Raw genomic sequence first — 18027 nt, forward strand, 5'->3', positions numbered from 1 at the left:
CAATTGCAACACCATGACCATCCAATCCACCATCCGCACCTCTACCACCACCATATCCACCAATATCCTGTTCTCTGAAGATTAGTTCCATTCCCCCAACTTCCCAGAAATGATTTCTTCCAAGACAGAGATAAATCACCTGGGCCCAGGCCTGCCCATAACAGACATTCAGAAACTATGAATATTACAACCAACTAGTGACAAGCAGACATCAGTGTCAGGAAAACAGAATCCTTGGCTCCGTGCCCACCACATCCAGCCTGCCCAGGGTATCACTTGAGTGGCTGGTACATCCACCCTCAGCCAGGCCCTGAGCCTGCAGAAACTGTCCTCTGCCATCACCCAGCCAAATATACTGGGCCAGAGCCAACCTTCTCAAAGTTGCCAGGCTACTGTGACCCATGCCTGTTTTGATAGTAAGTACCCAGGGTAGAAGTCGCCCACACTGTCATCTGTTCTTTACCATGCCTTCACCGTCTCTGACTCTGAAAGTCTATCCCCTGGAGAAGCCCTCCTCCATCAGCTTCCCCAGTAGCCCTCCTGTGTGCTCCTCCTACATGAGGTACCTCGGTGGTGGTGTGTTTGTGGTGGTGTTTGTGCAGTGAGCTCCTGGGTCCTCCTTAAGCTTCTCTCAGCTCCCTCCAGCCATAATCACACTTCATCTTCTCATAGAAGCATGTGCTCTCCTCCCTTTTGGAGTTAGATTTCAACATGCACTAGTTATGAGACCGTGAGAAAACCACTGACTTTGAGTCTCAGTTTTTGCACCTGTTAAATGGGGATAATACCTTCTCATTTACAGAGCTGTCATCACCCTTGACTGACGCAACATAGATGAGTCTGCTGGGACCTTGCCTGACACATCTAAGCGTTGTGTTCATTTTCATTACCTTTGCATTTTTCTATACCACCACCCATCACCTCCAGATTTCGTTTTTGCTGTTGTTATATATGGTCTTGATTAACCTATCCTTATGTGGGCTTGGGCTTCCTTGATGGCTCAGATGGTAAAGAATCCACCTGCAATGCAGGAGAGCCAGATTCTATCCCTGGCTCGGAAAGATCCCCTGGAGAACGGAATGGCCACCCACTCCAATATCCTTGGACTTCCTTGGTGGCTCAAATGGTAAAGAATCTGCCTGCAATGTAGGAAACCTGGGTTTGATCCTTGGGTTGGGAAGATCCCCTGGAGTGGCTACCCACTCCCGTGTTACTGACTGGAGAATCCCATGGACAGAGGAACATGGCAGGCTACAGTCCATGGGGTTGCAAAGAGTAAGATGACTGAGTGACTAAGCACTCATGCCCGTCTGTATGTGGCATTAGTTAGATAAGAGCAGAGTCTGCATCATATGTGTCTTTGAATCTCCTGTAGCTCTGTGCCCATCCTAGGTGTTCCATAAATGTTGGTTAAATGACTGAGTGAATTGACTTAGTGGCTATTTAGCAGTTGTATTCTTGCTCATTTGGGAGTTAGGCTTAAAGAAATGAGAAGGCACATCTCACATCCTTTTGTGTGTTCACCAACCACACAACACTGGTTTGAGGGATATTTGTACCCTACTCCCATCCAGTTGTGTGGATACAGCAGGGCTGGTTGGAGTTCAAATAGTCCCAATGACTGAGACGACATGTCCTGTTTCTGCTGGGCCCTTGAGTGGGCCTGCACTAATCAGGGAAGGCTTCCTTGAGAAGCAAAATTAGACCAGAAATTCTCCAGCCCAGCTACTCTTCAGGACTACTTGTAGGCTATAAAAACTCAATGTTCACGGGCCAGACCCCAGGCCAATGAAATAAAGATCTCTGGGGATGGGAGCCAGATGTCAGTGATGGTTATAGCTCTCAGGTGACTCTTGTGTAGCTGAGTTGGAAAAGCTTCTGGGTCAGAGGCTGTTTTTGAAAGACTGGGGGGAGGCAGGGGCGAGACGCTTTTGGGCCTAGAAGTCTGATGAGATGCCCAAGGCTGTTGCCACCCTGCTCGCCTCTGCTGCCTGTGTTCTCTTTCCCATTTTTTTTTTTCCCCACTCACCTCCAGCTCACTCTCCCTGCTGACGAGATGGAACATTTCCTTCCAGTGCCTGCATTAATAACATCGTGTATCCCCGGGGAGATTATGAGTCTCTTGCTCTGTTCAGAGCCCCCTTGCCCATCAAAGGCCGAGGGCGCAGGGAGAGGACAGGCAGGATTTACACGGGTAACTCCAATTAAGACAAATGTCAGCTCCCTTTCTGCAGGTGCCCGGTTGGGTGGCACAGGCTGGGAGTCGGCGAGTAAGAATGCTTTGCTGTAACTGTCAGGCTCTGACAGGAACAGCCAGAAGGAAGCAAAAGGAGAGCGTGAGCAGGAGGGCAGTCCTGGCCCAGGTACCCGCTGGGAGGCAGCTCACACATCCCATCCCTCCTTAGAAGCATCCTTGAAGGAGCCATTTTGGAATCATGGTTGGGCTCGCAGGCCCTTCCTGTGGGGGGTGACACCTAGAAGCAGCTCCCAGCCCAGGAACCCCAGGACTGGCTGTTCATTTCCCCAAGTCTGTGCCAGGGTCCTCCACCTGCTGAATGGAACAACCCTTCCTATGCCAAGTGAGGTTTCTGGACCAACAGCGTCTATATCACTTGGAGAATGGATAGAAATGCAGGGTCTCAGGCCACCCAGCTTTCCCGAGTCAGAACCTGCAGGTTAACAAGATCCCCAGTGACTGGAACACACACTGTAACATTTGAGAAGTGCTGGAAATGTAAACTTGGACTCGAAGGATGGCAGAGCAGTGACGTGATGGGGACAGGAAACAATGATGTCAGGGGCTCAAGGCCTGGCTCTGCCCAGGAGCTCCTGGGTCTCCTTGGACAGGTCACTTTGGCATCAGTTTCCCAGTTTGTACAGTGGAGACAAGGATACCTCCACAATGAGCAACTCATGGAAATGCTTACAAATGTAGGTCATGATAGTGCTGGAGGAACAAAAAATACTAGTGATATTAACAAACATGTAGTAGGCACTTGAGGTGTTCTTGGACTGTGCAAATGACTTAATGTAAATTATCTCACTTAACACTCATATTTCACTGAAACACTATCATTATCCTCAGTTGCAAATGGGAAGTGGTGACTCAGGAAGGCAAAAGAATCTACCCAAGTGTACACAGGTAATGAAGGCTGGAGCCATCATGGACCCTATATGCCTATATAGTACAATTATTGAAGCTCTCCTCCCAAGGCCACCCTCTAGTCCCACTTTCCCCAAAGCAAAGAAGGCTCCCCTCTCCTGGGCAATACGGATCTGCCTCTAAACCTTAGGGACACCACACTTGGGATTACCGAGTTCTCCCAATTACAAGCCAGAGAACAGGGTCCTACTCCTTACCTGGCTCCTAGTAGCCTGTGATCCTGCTCATATCACTCCCCCTATCAAATAGCAGAGTTCTGTAATCTTGGCCTTCTACCTTCCTTACAAGACTTCTTGAGTCAATAGAGAGAATAACAGTGTGAGTCCTTTAAAAGCTATAGAAATAGAGCCTTGGAAACAATGAACTTTGTAATCAAGAGAGAACAGGGTTCAAATTCCAGTCTTGCTATTTATTGTGACCATAGGCAATTTACCTTATCTCTGTGGGCCTCAGTTTACTCTTCTGTAAGATGGGAATAATAACAATCTGCTTCCTAAGGTTGTTGAAGAGATTAAAGGTGGGACATTTCAAGATCTAGCACAATGCCTGGCATGTAGCAGGCACTCAGGAAAGAGTAACTGCTCTTCTTTATGGTCTTCATCAAACTTTTCCTATAAAGGAATATTGTGGGTGAAACGAGAAGGCTCTGATGCTGAGGACATCAGAGGGATTGAATGCACCGAGCCAGCAAACTGTCTTGGGGCTAGGGGTCCTCAGCCAGGTGCCTGCAGATGTGTCGGGACATGCAGGGAGCTTGGGCCTTTAGAAAGTCTTGCCACCAGCCACCACATAGCTCACACAATATCAGAGAGTCTTGTCTGGAGAAATTATCTGGAGAAAAAAATAATCATTGGCTTTTTTTTTTTTTTTATCTTTTTCTTGGTAATTTAATTACTCCTAGAATTTTTTTTCTCCTTTCTCTGTCTTGCACAGAGCTCCCCAAGCCTTTCCCTGGAGACTTGCAGTCCCGCTTATGAGCAGTGCCGGCTGCTCTCTACTGTGACATGGAATGCCCCTGGGGCCCGGGACTTAGGCCAGAGCCCCACGTGGCCACAGGTGGCTAATAGCACACCCACTCCAGCTCCAGCCTTGTGGTTCAGACACAGAAAGCCCCTGTCAAAATGGAAACATCTGAGCGGGGAGCACATTAAGACGTTGTGGTCCATGACCTCCTCCTCCGAGAGAGCAAGAATTGATTTCTTGGATTAACAGCAGGTATTTGGCAAGGCCCCAAGATGGGGGTGGTCTCAGTTTGAGAAGCAGTGAGAAGGGGGAAGGACAAGACTTGGCCCTAGAGCTTCACCTGGTGCAGATGGGAAGGGATTCAGATCTGCCCAGGGGATTTGCTAGTTTAGAGGACACCACAGTCAGGGTGGCTGAGCAGTGAACTCCCCTTGTCATCACTGAGAACATTCGGGAGCCAGGGGCAAATACAAGTGCATATGAGGGGGTGCGTACAGAAAAGGTTTAAATGCTGATTCAGGGCTGTGAGCCCCCTGCTGCCTACAAGATAAACCCCAGTGCTCAGCCTTATGCATAAGGTCCCCTCTTGTAAAGCAGCCTATATCTCTATCTCTATTTTTATCCATATAAATAGCTTTTCTAAGCCAGCAATTTGGATGAAGACATGGAAAGCATGTGCACCAAATTTGCAGATGACTCAAAGCTGGAGGGGATGAGAGAATTAAGGTTCAAGATGATCTCGACAGTCAAGAATGCTAGGTCAAAAGCAACCAGATGAAATTTAGCATCAATAAATCTAATGTCTTGAATGCAGGTTCCAAAAATCAATTGCACAAGAATGGGATGAGGGAGACCTGGCTTGACTGCAATTCACATAAAAAAGATCAGGAGGTTTTAGTCAGTTTCAAGTTCAACATGAGCCAGCTGAGCAAGAGGCGGTTTGGGGAGGGAAAAGGAACATGACGGTCACATCCTCAGGCTAAGGCAGCATTAACCCTTAGTGATGGGGCCGGGGGTGCTAAATAGCAGCCCAGGGAGGGGTAGTAACAGAGTTAACACTCAGCAGATACTCAGGACACTGACAGTGCGCTTGGCGCACTCACTTGCCCAAGTTCACACAGCCAGTGAATGTTGGATCCATGCTCTTGACTGCTCCACTCTGCCGCTTCTCCAGCAGACAACAGCCTGTCTGCTCTCTCTTCTGCATTTTACACATGAGGAAACAGGACCGGAACCGAGAGCACGCTCTGTCCACAGTCACCCAGGGAGTGAACCGAAGACTTGGGCTCTCCTGGGACCCTCTATTCACTGCTCCTTCCCTCCTCCACGCTGGGTGGCTGCCAACACCTCGAGATGGCTGAATGCTCACCTTTAAGGCATGAAAGCCTGGATCATAGCTTGTGTGGCACTTATTCCACAGCAGACTCCACCCTACCCAGCCCTACTGAGCTGGGCATTGCATGAGATTTAGCTGTTTCTTTGTCACCAGGAGTCACACTCAAAGTTAACAATTATCATGCCTGATTCAACCACAGCAGGATATATATGTTTACTGCAGAGAACCTGAGAGTTTGTATTATGTCCCTGTTGATGTTCCCATGTTTATTTTTTCAGTTGTTTTCCAGTTAAGCTGCCCATGGCTCATCTTAGGCCTCTGTTGTTGTTTAGTGGCTAAGTCATGTCCAACTCTTAGCAAGCCCATGGACTATAGCCCACCAGTCTCCTCTCTCCATGGGGATTCTCCAGGCAAGAATACTGGAGTGGGTTGCCATTTTCTTCTCCAGGGGTTCTTCCCGATTCAGGGATAGAACCCATGTCTCCTGCTTGGCTGTCAGATTCTTTACCAATGAGCCACCCGGAAAACCCACTCTCAGGCCTCTCTACTTCTTCCTGATTTCCCACAATCAAGGGGGCTTTCACATTAAGAGACATCAACTGAGTTTCTGCTGTGGGCCAGGCATAATGCTGGATCTTTCACATGTATTAGCTCAGTAATAATGAGATATTATTATTATCTGCCAACCTGTGAGCTAGGTTATTGCTATCTTCATCTGCCAGTGAGGAAATTGGCTTTATAGGGTGACCAACCTCCCAGCTTGCCTGGGACTGAGGGGTCTCCCAGGACATGGAAAGTGGCATATGGAAACCAGGACAGTCTGGTATAAATGGCAGAGGGAGGAGGCAGGGAGGGTCACCCTAGGCTCAGAGAAGTTAAGAAACCTGCTTAAGGTCACACAGCTAGAAAGTGGCTAAGCGAGGATTCAAAATCAGTTCCCCTGATACCAAATAAACCTTGGTAGAAATGAATGTGAAGTCAGAGTGAGTAGAGTCTGGCCAACTCTCTGACATCTGACAGACCCCTGGAAAACTTGTTTCTGACCAGTTAGAATGTGTGAGCCAGGCGAGAGAAGGTGACCTTAGCAGTGAAAGGCCCACAAATGAGGTCCACCAAGAAGTGGATGAAGGAACCGAGGAAAAAGAGATAGTGGAAGAGAGAGACAGGGAGGCTGACATGAAACCACCATGAAAAAACTCTCACAGGAAAGAAGATGCTCAAGCAGTGAGGTCCTGGAGGTCCATCGAAAAACAGGGAGTAGAGTCACTGGGAGGCCATTGTGGCTCCATGTCAGAATTTCCCAAAGATCAGGTCACTGGAAGATTTCTCAGAGGGTGGTGACCTTCCTTCTCATCGCTGGAGGTGTTTAAGGAGAGGCAGGGGGATCCTCTGCCAATGACCCTGCAAAGTGTTCTCCTCTAGCACATGTGAGGTGGACCAGATGAACTCTCGGCTCCCTTCCAATGCTGGGACCCTCTCTGGCAGATGTGGGATCTCTTCCCTACATCTGTAAATATTTGTGCATTCCCAAGTGATAAAGTGGAACTCTTGGCTCACAAAGGTCAGGACGACAGGCTCGTTGCAGGAACAGTTTGCTTAGTGTTTCTTTAGGCTGTGTTTCTAAGACTTGTCATCTGTGTTTGGAGTGGACACACTGGCAGGGCTTTTTGCTTTTTTTTCCTTGCTGAGAGAGGATTGTTCAAGAGGAAAGGATGCAAATGGAGATCATTCAAGAATGTAGAAGCAAAGCTGAATGGCAAGGACATTACGTGGCTACAGTAGAGACATGCCCCCACCCTGCGTCTTCCAGTGCAGGATCAGCCTGGGGGTCTCTTGCCCATTGCATGGCATTTCCTGGGAGGAGCTGGAAGGGTTACCCCACCCACTGCAGTGGGTTTGGTCCATCACCTGTTTACAGGTGGGTGAGGAGGTGACAGGTTATCAGGTCTTTTTTTTTTTTTTTTAATGTATTTATTTTATTTTTGGCTGCACTGGGTCTTAGTTGAAGCATGTGTGTTCTTTGTTGTGGTCTGCAGGCATGGCTCCCGGGCTCCAGGGCTTGTGGGCTCTCTAGTTTTGTCACACTGGGTTGCCCCACGGCTTGTGGGATCCTAGCTCCCTGAACAGGAGTCCAGCCTGTGTCCCCTGCTTTGGAAGGCAGATTCTTAACCAATGGACACGAAGGAAGTCCCTGGTCATCAGGTTTTGACACTCATACCTGGTGGGGCTATTTCAGCTCTTAACCCAAGGAGCTGGGGGCGGGGGCGCAGAGGTAGGGAGATGCTAAGATCCCAGGTTAGTTGAGAGTCAGAGGGGAGTCTTATTCTTCTGTGCAGGTCACAGCATGATTTTTATCATGGTCTCTTGTTCTTCACATTCTGTCTCTTCTACTGCACTGACATCCCCCTGAAAACACAGATCAGAGGGCCCCACCCATGAACATGCCCCACTTGGTCACATGTGTGTCCTTTCTCACACTGGCCTGGACTTAGCTTCCCTTCTCCATGCTTTCATTTCCATCTGAGAAGGGGGGAAAAATAGCATCTGTCTCATAAGATCATTGTGGTAATTTAATGAGTTACTCTGTGTAGGACTCTGAGAATAGCGCTTGGTGTTCCAGGGTAACTGTTTCTGTCTTTATTTGATGGCCAACTTCTACTCATCCTGGGAGAGTCTGGGTCATTTGCTCTGTGAAGTCTTCCTTGTCTTCCTCAGAGGTAGATTTGCTTTTCATTGATTTTCAGGTTTGAGGTTCTGCTGTTAATTTGAAGTCTCTGGGGGCAGTTACTGCTTGGGACCAGCCCATGTGCTGGTCTCTCCCACTAGACCTAGACGAGGGCGGGGGACTCCCTGGCCAGTCATATCCAGCTCTGTGCCTAGTACACAGTGTCTGCCCTGTGGTAAGAGCTCCAAGATTGTTGTTGCCCAAATGAATGGAAGGATGAGTAAGTCAGAAAAAAATGGTGGTCCTGAGAGTGGGCCCTGTTGGTTCCTATTAGGATGACGTTGTCTTAACCTCAGGAGACCCTGCTCTTGGCCTCCCTGCCACCCCCTCTACCGCCCTCTCCTCCCCACACTGTTGGACAGACACCTCATTTCCCCACTTCTCTAAAACGTTTTGGATTCAGAAAATAGCAATCGTTTAAGAAAATGGGTAATTACTGAGGGCTCAATCACGGAAAACATGTAACTCCTGGAGTCCTTAGTGAAATGTCAAGGACTTGATTAGAACAAGCCCAGTCCCTGGTGATTTGAAGAAAATATGATCTGTTTGTCCTAGAGGGGGAAGAAGGATCACTCTTTGTTTACAAACCAGCCTGGCTAATCCCTTCTGACAATATGGGAAGTCATTGTGCTCGGTTGAAGTATTATTTCAAGGCTCCCTTAAGGAAGAACTATCTTCTACTCAATTAAAACAGAGCTTGAACTTGCTCTGACCCCATCATTCCATGGCCAGGAAAGCAGGCTTGGCTCCTTCCAGCGGGGTGGCTGCCCGGGCTCCAGGCCGAGTGCTGTTACATCAGGACGTCTCAAACATTTATTGGGGTGAGAACCAGGGGAGGGAAACCACCCCTCCCCAGCTCCCTGCAGCCCGGCCCAGGGTTGGGTGCTGTGCAAGAAAGAGGATGCTGAAGAGGAAAAGGGCCCAGTCCTCCCAGCACTGTGGTCCCCAGGGTTCACCCCTGCCGGCCCAGCTCTAAATGGGGGCCCAGAAGTCAAAAGTGGTGAGCAGTCCCCCCCCCCAACCCAGTGGCAGATAAGGGCTCCTCAAAGACCTCTGAGTCCCCACCTACCTCACAGGAGAACTCAGCTTCTACCATCCTGTTCTATGAAGGTCAGTGACTCCTAATCAGAACCTGCCTGCCAAGCCCCGCCTCTGTCTGCAGGAATGAGCGGTCTCGTTGTTGTTTCGTGGAGACTAAACCAAGACACATGATCTCACTGGAAAAGCACACGCTCAGAGAGTCTCACCTCCCCCCTTCCCCAAGCCTCACCAAGCCCTGGGGGAATCTGGAGGGAGTGGGCTGAGCCAGACCAACTGCTTAGGAAAGGGTATGTTAGCTCAGAAGATCATCTATGCAGGAAAGTGTAATTTTCCTCTTGCTCTTCTCAATTACAAAATAATAAGATTGTTAAAAATCCAATAGTATGAATGTCAATATTGGCAGGAGCAGCCGCAGGAAATTTAATTGCACGATGGGTGCCAGTTAAAGATGGTATGTGTTCTTCTTGGCTTTTCTTAATTCTAATTAGGATAAAATTTACCGATCTTACAGACTCACAAACAGAGGCTTGTCACCGGACCAGGCATGGGTCCTAATAACATTGGCTTCCTTTTCTGAGTTCTGGGCCTTTTCTTCTCTCTAAACATCATCTCTGATTGGGGCTTTTTGCTGGTTGTGAACATCGTCAGCTCTCCAGTTTCTTTGCCATGTCAGAGGACCAGATGTTTTTTATTTGAGAGCAAATTGACACATTAAATTACACTGTGCAAACATTAAAGCCAGCCGCGGGTAAACAGGCCGAGATTCATTGAATTTTACGGGTCACAATAATGTTTATGTAATTTAACAAATTCCTGCCCTGCTGCTGAGTCTCTCCCAGAAGTATTAATTTAAGAAAGATGGGGCCTGCCCAGAGGCGCCCCATGCCATCCTCTTGCTGAGGCCCACTATATTTAGATCTGGGCATCTGAATTTCCCATACAGAGTGGGGAACCACTGTGAGGTCTCACTTTGTCTTAAGTTGTCTACTATTTCCACGCACATGGAACCTTATGAAACATTCTTGGTTGTGGACATCTGTTGGATTTGCCTGTCCAGGATCCGTCTATTTTTCCTCTTGATAACTGCTCTGTGATTTTGTCTCTAGGAACCATCATTTCTGTCTTATTATCCGTTTCCAAGCTGCCTTTGGGGGCAGAATTCACACTAGCAATATGGGCACATGATGTACTCCATTCAAGGCATGGCCAATCAAAGCATTCCATTAGTCCCTGGCCTCGTGATTGGTTCAGAAGTGGGAGTGTGATCAAATCCAGGCCCACGAGCATCAGCCAGCCCCAGTCTTTAGAGAAACTGGCAGAATAAGGAGCTCTCTTTCCACTGGTCACATTAAGTGGTAAAATGTAAGTTGGGAGCTGCTGGGCACTGTTTGCCACCAGTTGGGAAAAGGCGGCCTGGGAATCAGGCCAACACAAAAGAAAGCCCAAATGGAGAAAGGCAATTCCCATGAAATTTTTTTGAGCCCTTGGATCCAGTTGTGGTTGAAGTCTACACCTGGGCTTTGGGGTTAATGACTTAATAAATCCACTGTTAAGGTTAAGCCAAGCTGAGCTGAATTTCTGTGACATTGCATATTCAGTGAAGCAAGACATCACCCCCTACCTCTCTGTAGGAATAGGACCCCTTTCCTAATTTCCTGCAAAACTGGCATTGGCCCCCATGGGTGCCCCTCTCATCTCTGATTCTCTAGTACTCTCCTAGGAGACCCACCACCCTCCACTCCAGCCAGGTTCTATTTCTAAACATACCCAGCTTTTTGCTCTTGTCTTCCTTCTCTCATTTTCCTCTTATCGCCGACAGTGCCATTCTCCCCCACCCCTCATCTACCTGTCCATCCTTCAAGGCCAAGTTTAATTCTGCCCGCCACCTCCCCCACAACAAGGAAACCACCCTACCTATTCAGAACCCTCTGCTCTGAAATCCCAGATGCCTTCAGTAGGCTCCACATCTTTTGGCCTTTATAAGAATTAAAGAGTTATTGAAATTTTATTGCTTCTTGTATTATATGGTTGTTTTTCCTCTTCTGTTCTCTCCAGCCTATAAAATTCCCGAAACAGTGCTGGACACAAGAAATCATAGATTATTAGTATTTGAAGGTATATTAAAGATTTAAAAGATTATCCTGCCCCCACAGCTTACAGGTGAGGAAACTGAGGCCCAGAGAGATGGACTGACTTCCCCAAGGTCATGCAGTTAATTTATGGCCAGGCCAGGGTAAAATTCCAGCTGAATGTTCTTTTCACAACACCAAGCTCCATCAATTTGGTAGATTTATTTTCTGGTTAAGTGTATGTACAGCTTGAATTGGCATCGTACCATCTATTAATGGTCCTGAGTCAGCACCTGCTGAAGAAAGAAGGGTGGACTTGCTTGAATCAAAAGATCTGGTTTCAGTTTTCAGCTGGGCTGTACGACCTTGGACAAGTCCTTCTGCCTCTTTTTTTTTTTTTTCCTCATTTTCACAACTGCAAAAATGAATCTTGGCCTAGATCTGAGGACAAGTTTTATTTGTGGCCTTCTCCCAGGGACTGGAGGTCCTGTCTGCAGCACTGTGTGGGAAGGATCTGACGTGGCACTCAGCTCAGTAGGGAAGAGGGCCATGACCTGTTATCACTGGCTCAAGTTCAGGAACACAGGTAGGGGCATGTCAGATACTTGCCCCACATGGACAAGATGATTTCTCTTTTTAAAAAAAAAAAAAATATTTATTTATTTTTGACTGCATTGGGTCTTAGTTGCAACATGCAGGACATTTCCTTGCAGCGTGTGGGCTCTCTAGCTGTGGCTCGTGGGCTCCAGAGTGCCTGGGCTCAGTAGTTGACCTGCTTAGTTGGGCTTAGTTCGGGCTTAGTTGACCTGCAGCATATGGGATCTTAGATCCCCAACCTGGGATCAAACTTGTGTCCCTTGCATTGGAAGGCAGATTCTTAATTGCTGGACCACCAAGGAAGTCCCATAGATGAGATGATTTCTGAGGTCCCCTTCTATTCTGTTATCCTAGGTAGTTAAGGACTGATGCCAATGCAAACACAGAGCTCATACTCATCTTTGGAGCCCCTGTCAGGTCCCATCAGCTCTGGGCTGCCTCTCTGTTTAGCCTTCTGTGCCCATGACATCATGAAACTTCCTGACTCCAAGATCCATATCTCCACCCAACAGAAGTTCTCTTGGACCCTACCCTGGATCCACTGAGTAAGAGAAATTTGGAGTGTGAACTTGGTAGATCCAGGAGGTCACATGACTGAGAAGAGGCACGAGGTTATGGAGAAAAACTGATGGTTGGGGAACACAAGGGGTCTGAGGAATCTATTTCCATTTTTGCACTGGTCTCCTTCTGGCAACAGACATCTTCCCAACACCCAAGGGGAAACAGGGACCTGGAGCAATAAACCGTACAACTCTGGTATGGGTTCCCCTGCAGGGCCAGGGGCCAAGAATCTAGGGTCAGCTGGGGGATCTTGTCTGCCAGTCTATTCCTTCTAGGGGAAGTCTGCATATGGTCCAACTTCTGAGATGTCAGAAAAGTACCCAACTTGAAGGCTTATGTGCTGTCCTGTGTCTGAAGTTCTGACCTTTCACTAGGACCCCTTTCTTCCTCATTTTACTCCTCTTTCAAGTGGAGATAATAGTCCTAATACTGCAAGACTGAGATAAAAGAGTCCACTGAAATAATTTACGTGAAGTGCCTGGCACACAGGACCAAGTGGTATCTGGTAATGTACCTTCTTCCCAAACCCCAACCCCATTCTCCTCCAGTCTAAGGACATTCAGACACTCATTTAACAAGCCTGTCTGCATGCTGGGTGCTAGTAATGCAAAGATGAGCGAGACTTATTACTTGGCTATCTTTTAGTCACAGGTAACTGGAATAAAATCCAAAGTACTTATGGAAAAAGAAAGTAGGATGGAGATCTTCTGGTTTATAGAAGTAACTGCCTTCAGGCATGGCTGCATCCAGAAACTAAAATGATGGCATTGGGTCTTGACCACTCTCTTCATCTCTCAGCCTGGTTTTCTGCATGTGACAGGCAAGATGGACATTGGAAGGCCAGGTCAGTTTAACAAACCCAGAACAGGTGGAAGGAAGTCTTCTGATTGGCCTGGCTTAAGTCATGTGCCCATGATGGATCCAATCATGTGGTTAGGTAAGATAGGTTGGTCAGGCTTGGGTCATGTGACCAGGGAAAAGGCAGGATGGATCCCCACCCCCAATCCTCATGGAAGAAGCTTCCTCTGGGAAGGAAAGGGTCTTCTCTCAGGAGAAGCTGGATGGAATAAAACCACAGAGGTCTATATAGAATGGCTTTTGGACAGGGGTGGGGGAGGGACACGTCCTCTTTTAAGAAAATGATTAAAATGTACCCTGGAATCTTTCTGGCCTTCCCTTGGGATTTCATGCACAGCAGGCTTCCTGTCCCCCTTGCTAGGCAGGGATGATGACAACTCCTTGGTGGCACCTAGTTCCCGCCTGCTGCCCTGTCCAGGGGCAGGGAGCCAGTGGCAGTGTAACCAGAGGTCTCTGGGTCTTTAGTTTTCTCCAGAGAACATAATGACATGATGCTGACCGCACGGGCCATGGACTGGGGCCTGGTGGCAGAGGCTTCTGAGGCTTGTGGTTTGGTTCCTGCCAATGTCAACTCCTTTCTGTCTAACTTTAGAAACCCACGGTTGGCTTCCCTTGCATCAAAGAAGTCAAAGTAGTCAACTCCAGAGGCTGTGTATTTTTAAAACAACAACAACAAAATCAAAACAAAACCAGAAAGGAAGAAAAAAAAAAAATCCAGTGATCTTTCAGAGCCAAGGAGACTCAGCACATACACTCCTAAGCTTCAGGGAAATGCCCAGTGACTGTGGTCAGCCCAAATTAAACATATCTACTCTGTTTTTAAAGCTAAAAAAAATTCTAAATGACCTTTAATTAGTAGACCCACTTCTTTCCTTCCCATCAAAGCCAAGTGTTTCATGCAGAACTACATTTCCTAAAAAGGCCTGGGGCTGGAAGCTAAGCTCCCTCACCTTGCACATGATAATGACCTGCAGACAGCATTCCTGCCCAGCTTCGTGGTCCATGGCTGTACTGAGTGGGGTGTTGTTGCTGGAGGAGAGGGATAGGAGAGGGGCCAGGCCATGAAACCTCAGTAAGGAGGCCTGGAGTTCCCCAAATCTGCCAAATCTCCACTCTGTTCTTTTTTTAACTGTGCAACCTTGAGCAAGCACGCTAACCTCTCTGGTCTTCATTTTCCCATCTATAAAATAGAGGCCCCCGACACCAGCTAGCCACCTCAGGGTGAGAGAAGTGGGCTTCATCAAAAGCCCCAGACCTTCTACAAAAAGATGAAATTTTTGCTAATCTGTCAAAATGTCTTGACTCCTCTTCCCCCTTTTCTTCTTCCTCTTCTTTTTATTTAAACATGTCTCCCCTTTTCTCTGTCTTTGCCCCTCTCCTTGGATCTTCTTTCTTGGTCCACTCCTCCCTTGTCCTGTGGGCACCCCATTCATCTGGTTTCTAAGCAACAGGAAGCTCAAAGGTGATGTTGGTACTAGGGAGGAAGGGGGGTTTCCTGAAAGGGCCAAGCTGGATTTGTATAGGCATCATAACCCAGACATTCTATTTGTGCATCTTTTCCAGGTCATCTGGCCAGATCCAGCCCCTTGGACATAGAGCTGTGAGAAAGCATTCGTCCTGTTAGATCCAACTGGTGGTGCAACCCTCAGGAAATTTCCCTCTGTCGGCTGCCCAAGTTGGCCAGACAACTTATCCTCTGATCGGGGGGGTCACACATCATCCAAGAGAATGGTTATTTTTTTCTGAAGGCTGTAGGTTAGTAGAGGGAGAGGGAGGAGGCTTAAAATAAAACACGTACACACACAGTAGACCAGTGAGTAACACTGATGGACTCACACAGACTTCAGGATTAATTTATAGATGCTTCTTAAGCTGAAGTGATTTGTTCAGGCAACTAGGACAGGCCCGGCCACACTCCCTGGGCTCTCCATCTACTGAACCTTTCTGTCCTCGGCCCCAGCTAATGCAGAGCAACAAAAGTACGGACACTGGCCACAGGCCCCGGTGTGATCATGCTCCAGGTCTCTGCATTCAAGCCTCCCAGAATGTTAACGTCCTAATAATTAAAAAAAAATTTTTTTTGGTTGTTTTGTTTTTTTTCAATCAAGGCAAACTTTACAGAGAGTGCAATGTACCTGTCTTTAGTGCGCAATGCAATGACTTTTAATGAACATATATACCATATCAGTTTTAATAATACTAGACAGCAGGTTAAAAAGCAGAGATTTTACTTTGCTGACAAAAGTCCATATAGTCAAATCTGGACTATACAGTAGTCATGTATGGATGTGACAGTTGGACTGTAAAGAAGGCTGAGTGCTGAAGAATTGATGCTTTTGAACTGTGGTGTTGGAGAAGACTCTTGAGAGTCCCTTCCACTGCAAGGAGATCAAACCAGTCAATCCTAAAGGAAATCAGTCCTGAATATTCACTGGAAGGACTGATGCTGAAGCTGAAGCTCTATTAATTTGACCAGCTCTTGAGAAGAGCTGACTCATTAGAAAAGACCCTGATGCTGGGAAAGATTGAGGGCAAGAGGAGAAGGGGGTGACAGAGGATGAGATGGTTGGCTGACACCACCAACTTAATGGACAAGAGTCTGAGCAAACTCTGGGAGATAGTGAAGTACAGGGAAGCCTGGTGTGCTGCAGTCCATGGGGTTGCAAAGAGTATGACACGACTGAATGACTAAACAACAACCATATCAGTGACATTATAGAACATTTCCATCACCCCAGGAAGTTATTTTGTGTCCCTTACAGTCATAGCCACCCCAAAGGTACCACTCTTCTGATTTCTATCACCATACCCGACTTCTGACAATTCTCAAATTTTGTATCAAAGGAATCCCCCTATATTTGTTCTCTCGTGTATTGTTTCTTCACTCAAGTTCACGTCTGTGATGTTCAGCCCCACTGTTTTGGGCATCAGTATTTGATTCCAATCTCCTCTAACTCCTATCCCAGCATGCGAACACACCACTGTTTATTTGCCCAATGCCTCTGTTCATGAATATTTCTCTCGTTTCCAGTTTGAGGCTATTGTGGAGAAAGCTGCAACAAGCATCCAAGTACAAGACATGGTGTGGACATATGTTTTCATTTCTCTTAGATAAATACCAAGGAGTGGAACTGCTGGATCATAAGGAGGCAAATATTTAAATTTAGAAGAAATTTATAATTAAAGTGGTTTGTACCACTGACCCTCTCACCAGAAATGTGTGAGGGCTCCAATTGCTCTTCATCCTCACCAACATTTTGTATTGCTGTTTTGTTAAAATTTTAGTCACTCTTGTGTTTGTGCAATAGTGGCTCATCGTGGTCTTCATTAGCATTTCCCCAATGACTAATGATGTTCGCCACAGCTTATTGTGTGTATTGGCCATTCATATACACCAAGGTCCCAAAGAGTTTCTCCTAGATTTTCTTCTAAAAACTTTATAGTTTTATCGTATACCTTGATGTCCATAATATAGCTCAAATTACATTTGTCTGTGGTGAGAGATAGAAGTCCATTTTCACTGTATACATCCAGTTATTTAATAGTGTTGCAAGGACTTTCTTTGTCCTATGAAATTGCTTCAACACCTTGGTTGAAAATCAATTCATTGTGTGTGTGTATATATATATTTCTGGTCTTTCTAGCCTGTTAAATTTATATCTTTGCTTGTGCCAATGTCACACTGTCTTGACTATGTAGCTTTAAGTGTTGAATCAGGCAGTGTAAGTTCTCTAAATTTGTCTTTCTTTTTCAATATTGTTTTGACTGTTCTATATCTTTGCTTTTCCATATAAATTCTAATAAGTTGTTTCTTGTCATTTGCTACAAAAACATCTGTTGAGATTGTTATTGGGATTACTTTAAAGTTGGAGAAAATTGGCATCTTAACAATACTGAGTCTTTCAATTCATTAACATGGAATATCTCTTCATTTGTACAGTTTAAAAAATGCCTGTCAGTGTATTTTGTCATTTTTATGACAAATATTATTCATATTTTGTTAAACTTATTCCTAAGTATTTTGTGCATTGGGATATTAATGTAAAAGAGCACTTAAAATTGAATTTTCTAATTTTTTGCTGCTAGTATATAGAAAAACAATAGATTTTTGTATTTAGACCTTGTGCCCTATGATCTTGCTAAATTAACTTATTAGGAGTTGCTTTGTATGTTCCTTAGGATTTTCTACATAAAAAATCATATTGTCTATAAAGAAAATTTTAATCCTTTTATTCACATTTTGATGCCTCTTTGTTGTTGTTGTTGTTGTTGTTGTTGTTGTTGTTCAATCTTATTTCATTTTCTGGGATCTCCAGCACAATGCTGAACAGCAGTGGCTAGAGCCTTATCCCCATCATAGGGGGAAGCATCTAACATTTAGATTGGTTACATTTATGGTAGGGCTTTAGTTTTTTTATAGGTACCCTGCAAGAAATTGAAGTAGTCATTCTCTATTCCTAGTTTGCTGAGAATTTTTTATTATGGGTAGATGTTCAATTTTGTCAAATGCTGTTTTGGATCTATGATTATATAAATTTTCTCCTTTATTCTATTAATATGGTGAATTACATTGTTTGGTTTTTCCAATATTAAACCAACCTTGCATTCCTGAGAGGAACCCCAATTAGCCATGATGCATTACCTTTTTTACATGTTGCTAGCTTCAGTTTGTAAATATCTTATTAAGGAATTTTGTATCTGTATTTATAAAGGA

At 46.0% G+C, this 18027-nt stretch overlaps 1 long non-coding RNA gene across 1 annotated transcript; it reads left to right on the plus strand.

Annotated features, from left to right (window-relative positions):
* Positions 1 to 13427: 13427 nt before the first annotated feature.
* On the plus strand, positions 13428 to 17543 carry LOC145512262 (uncharacterized). Its single transcript, XR_014058437.1, has 3 exons — positions 13428 to 13535; positions 14877 to 15068; positions 16345 to 17543. It is a non-coding gene; the product is annotated as an uncharacterized LOC145512262 (long non-coding RNA).
* Positions 17544 to 18027: the final 484 nt, after the last annotated feature.

Source organism: Giraffa tippelskirchi, chromosome 7 (genome assembly GCF_054371585.1).
Source record: "Giraffa tippelskirchi isolate mGirTip1 chromosome 7, T2T-mGirTip1v1.2.pri, whole genome shotgun sequence".
Taxonomy (NCBI): domain Eukaryota; kingdom Metazoa; phylum Chordata; class Mammalia; order Artiodactyla; family Giraffidae; genus Giraffa; species Giraffa tippelskirchi.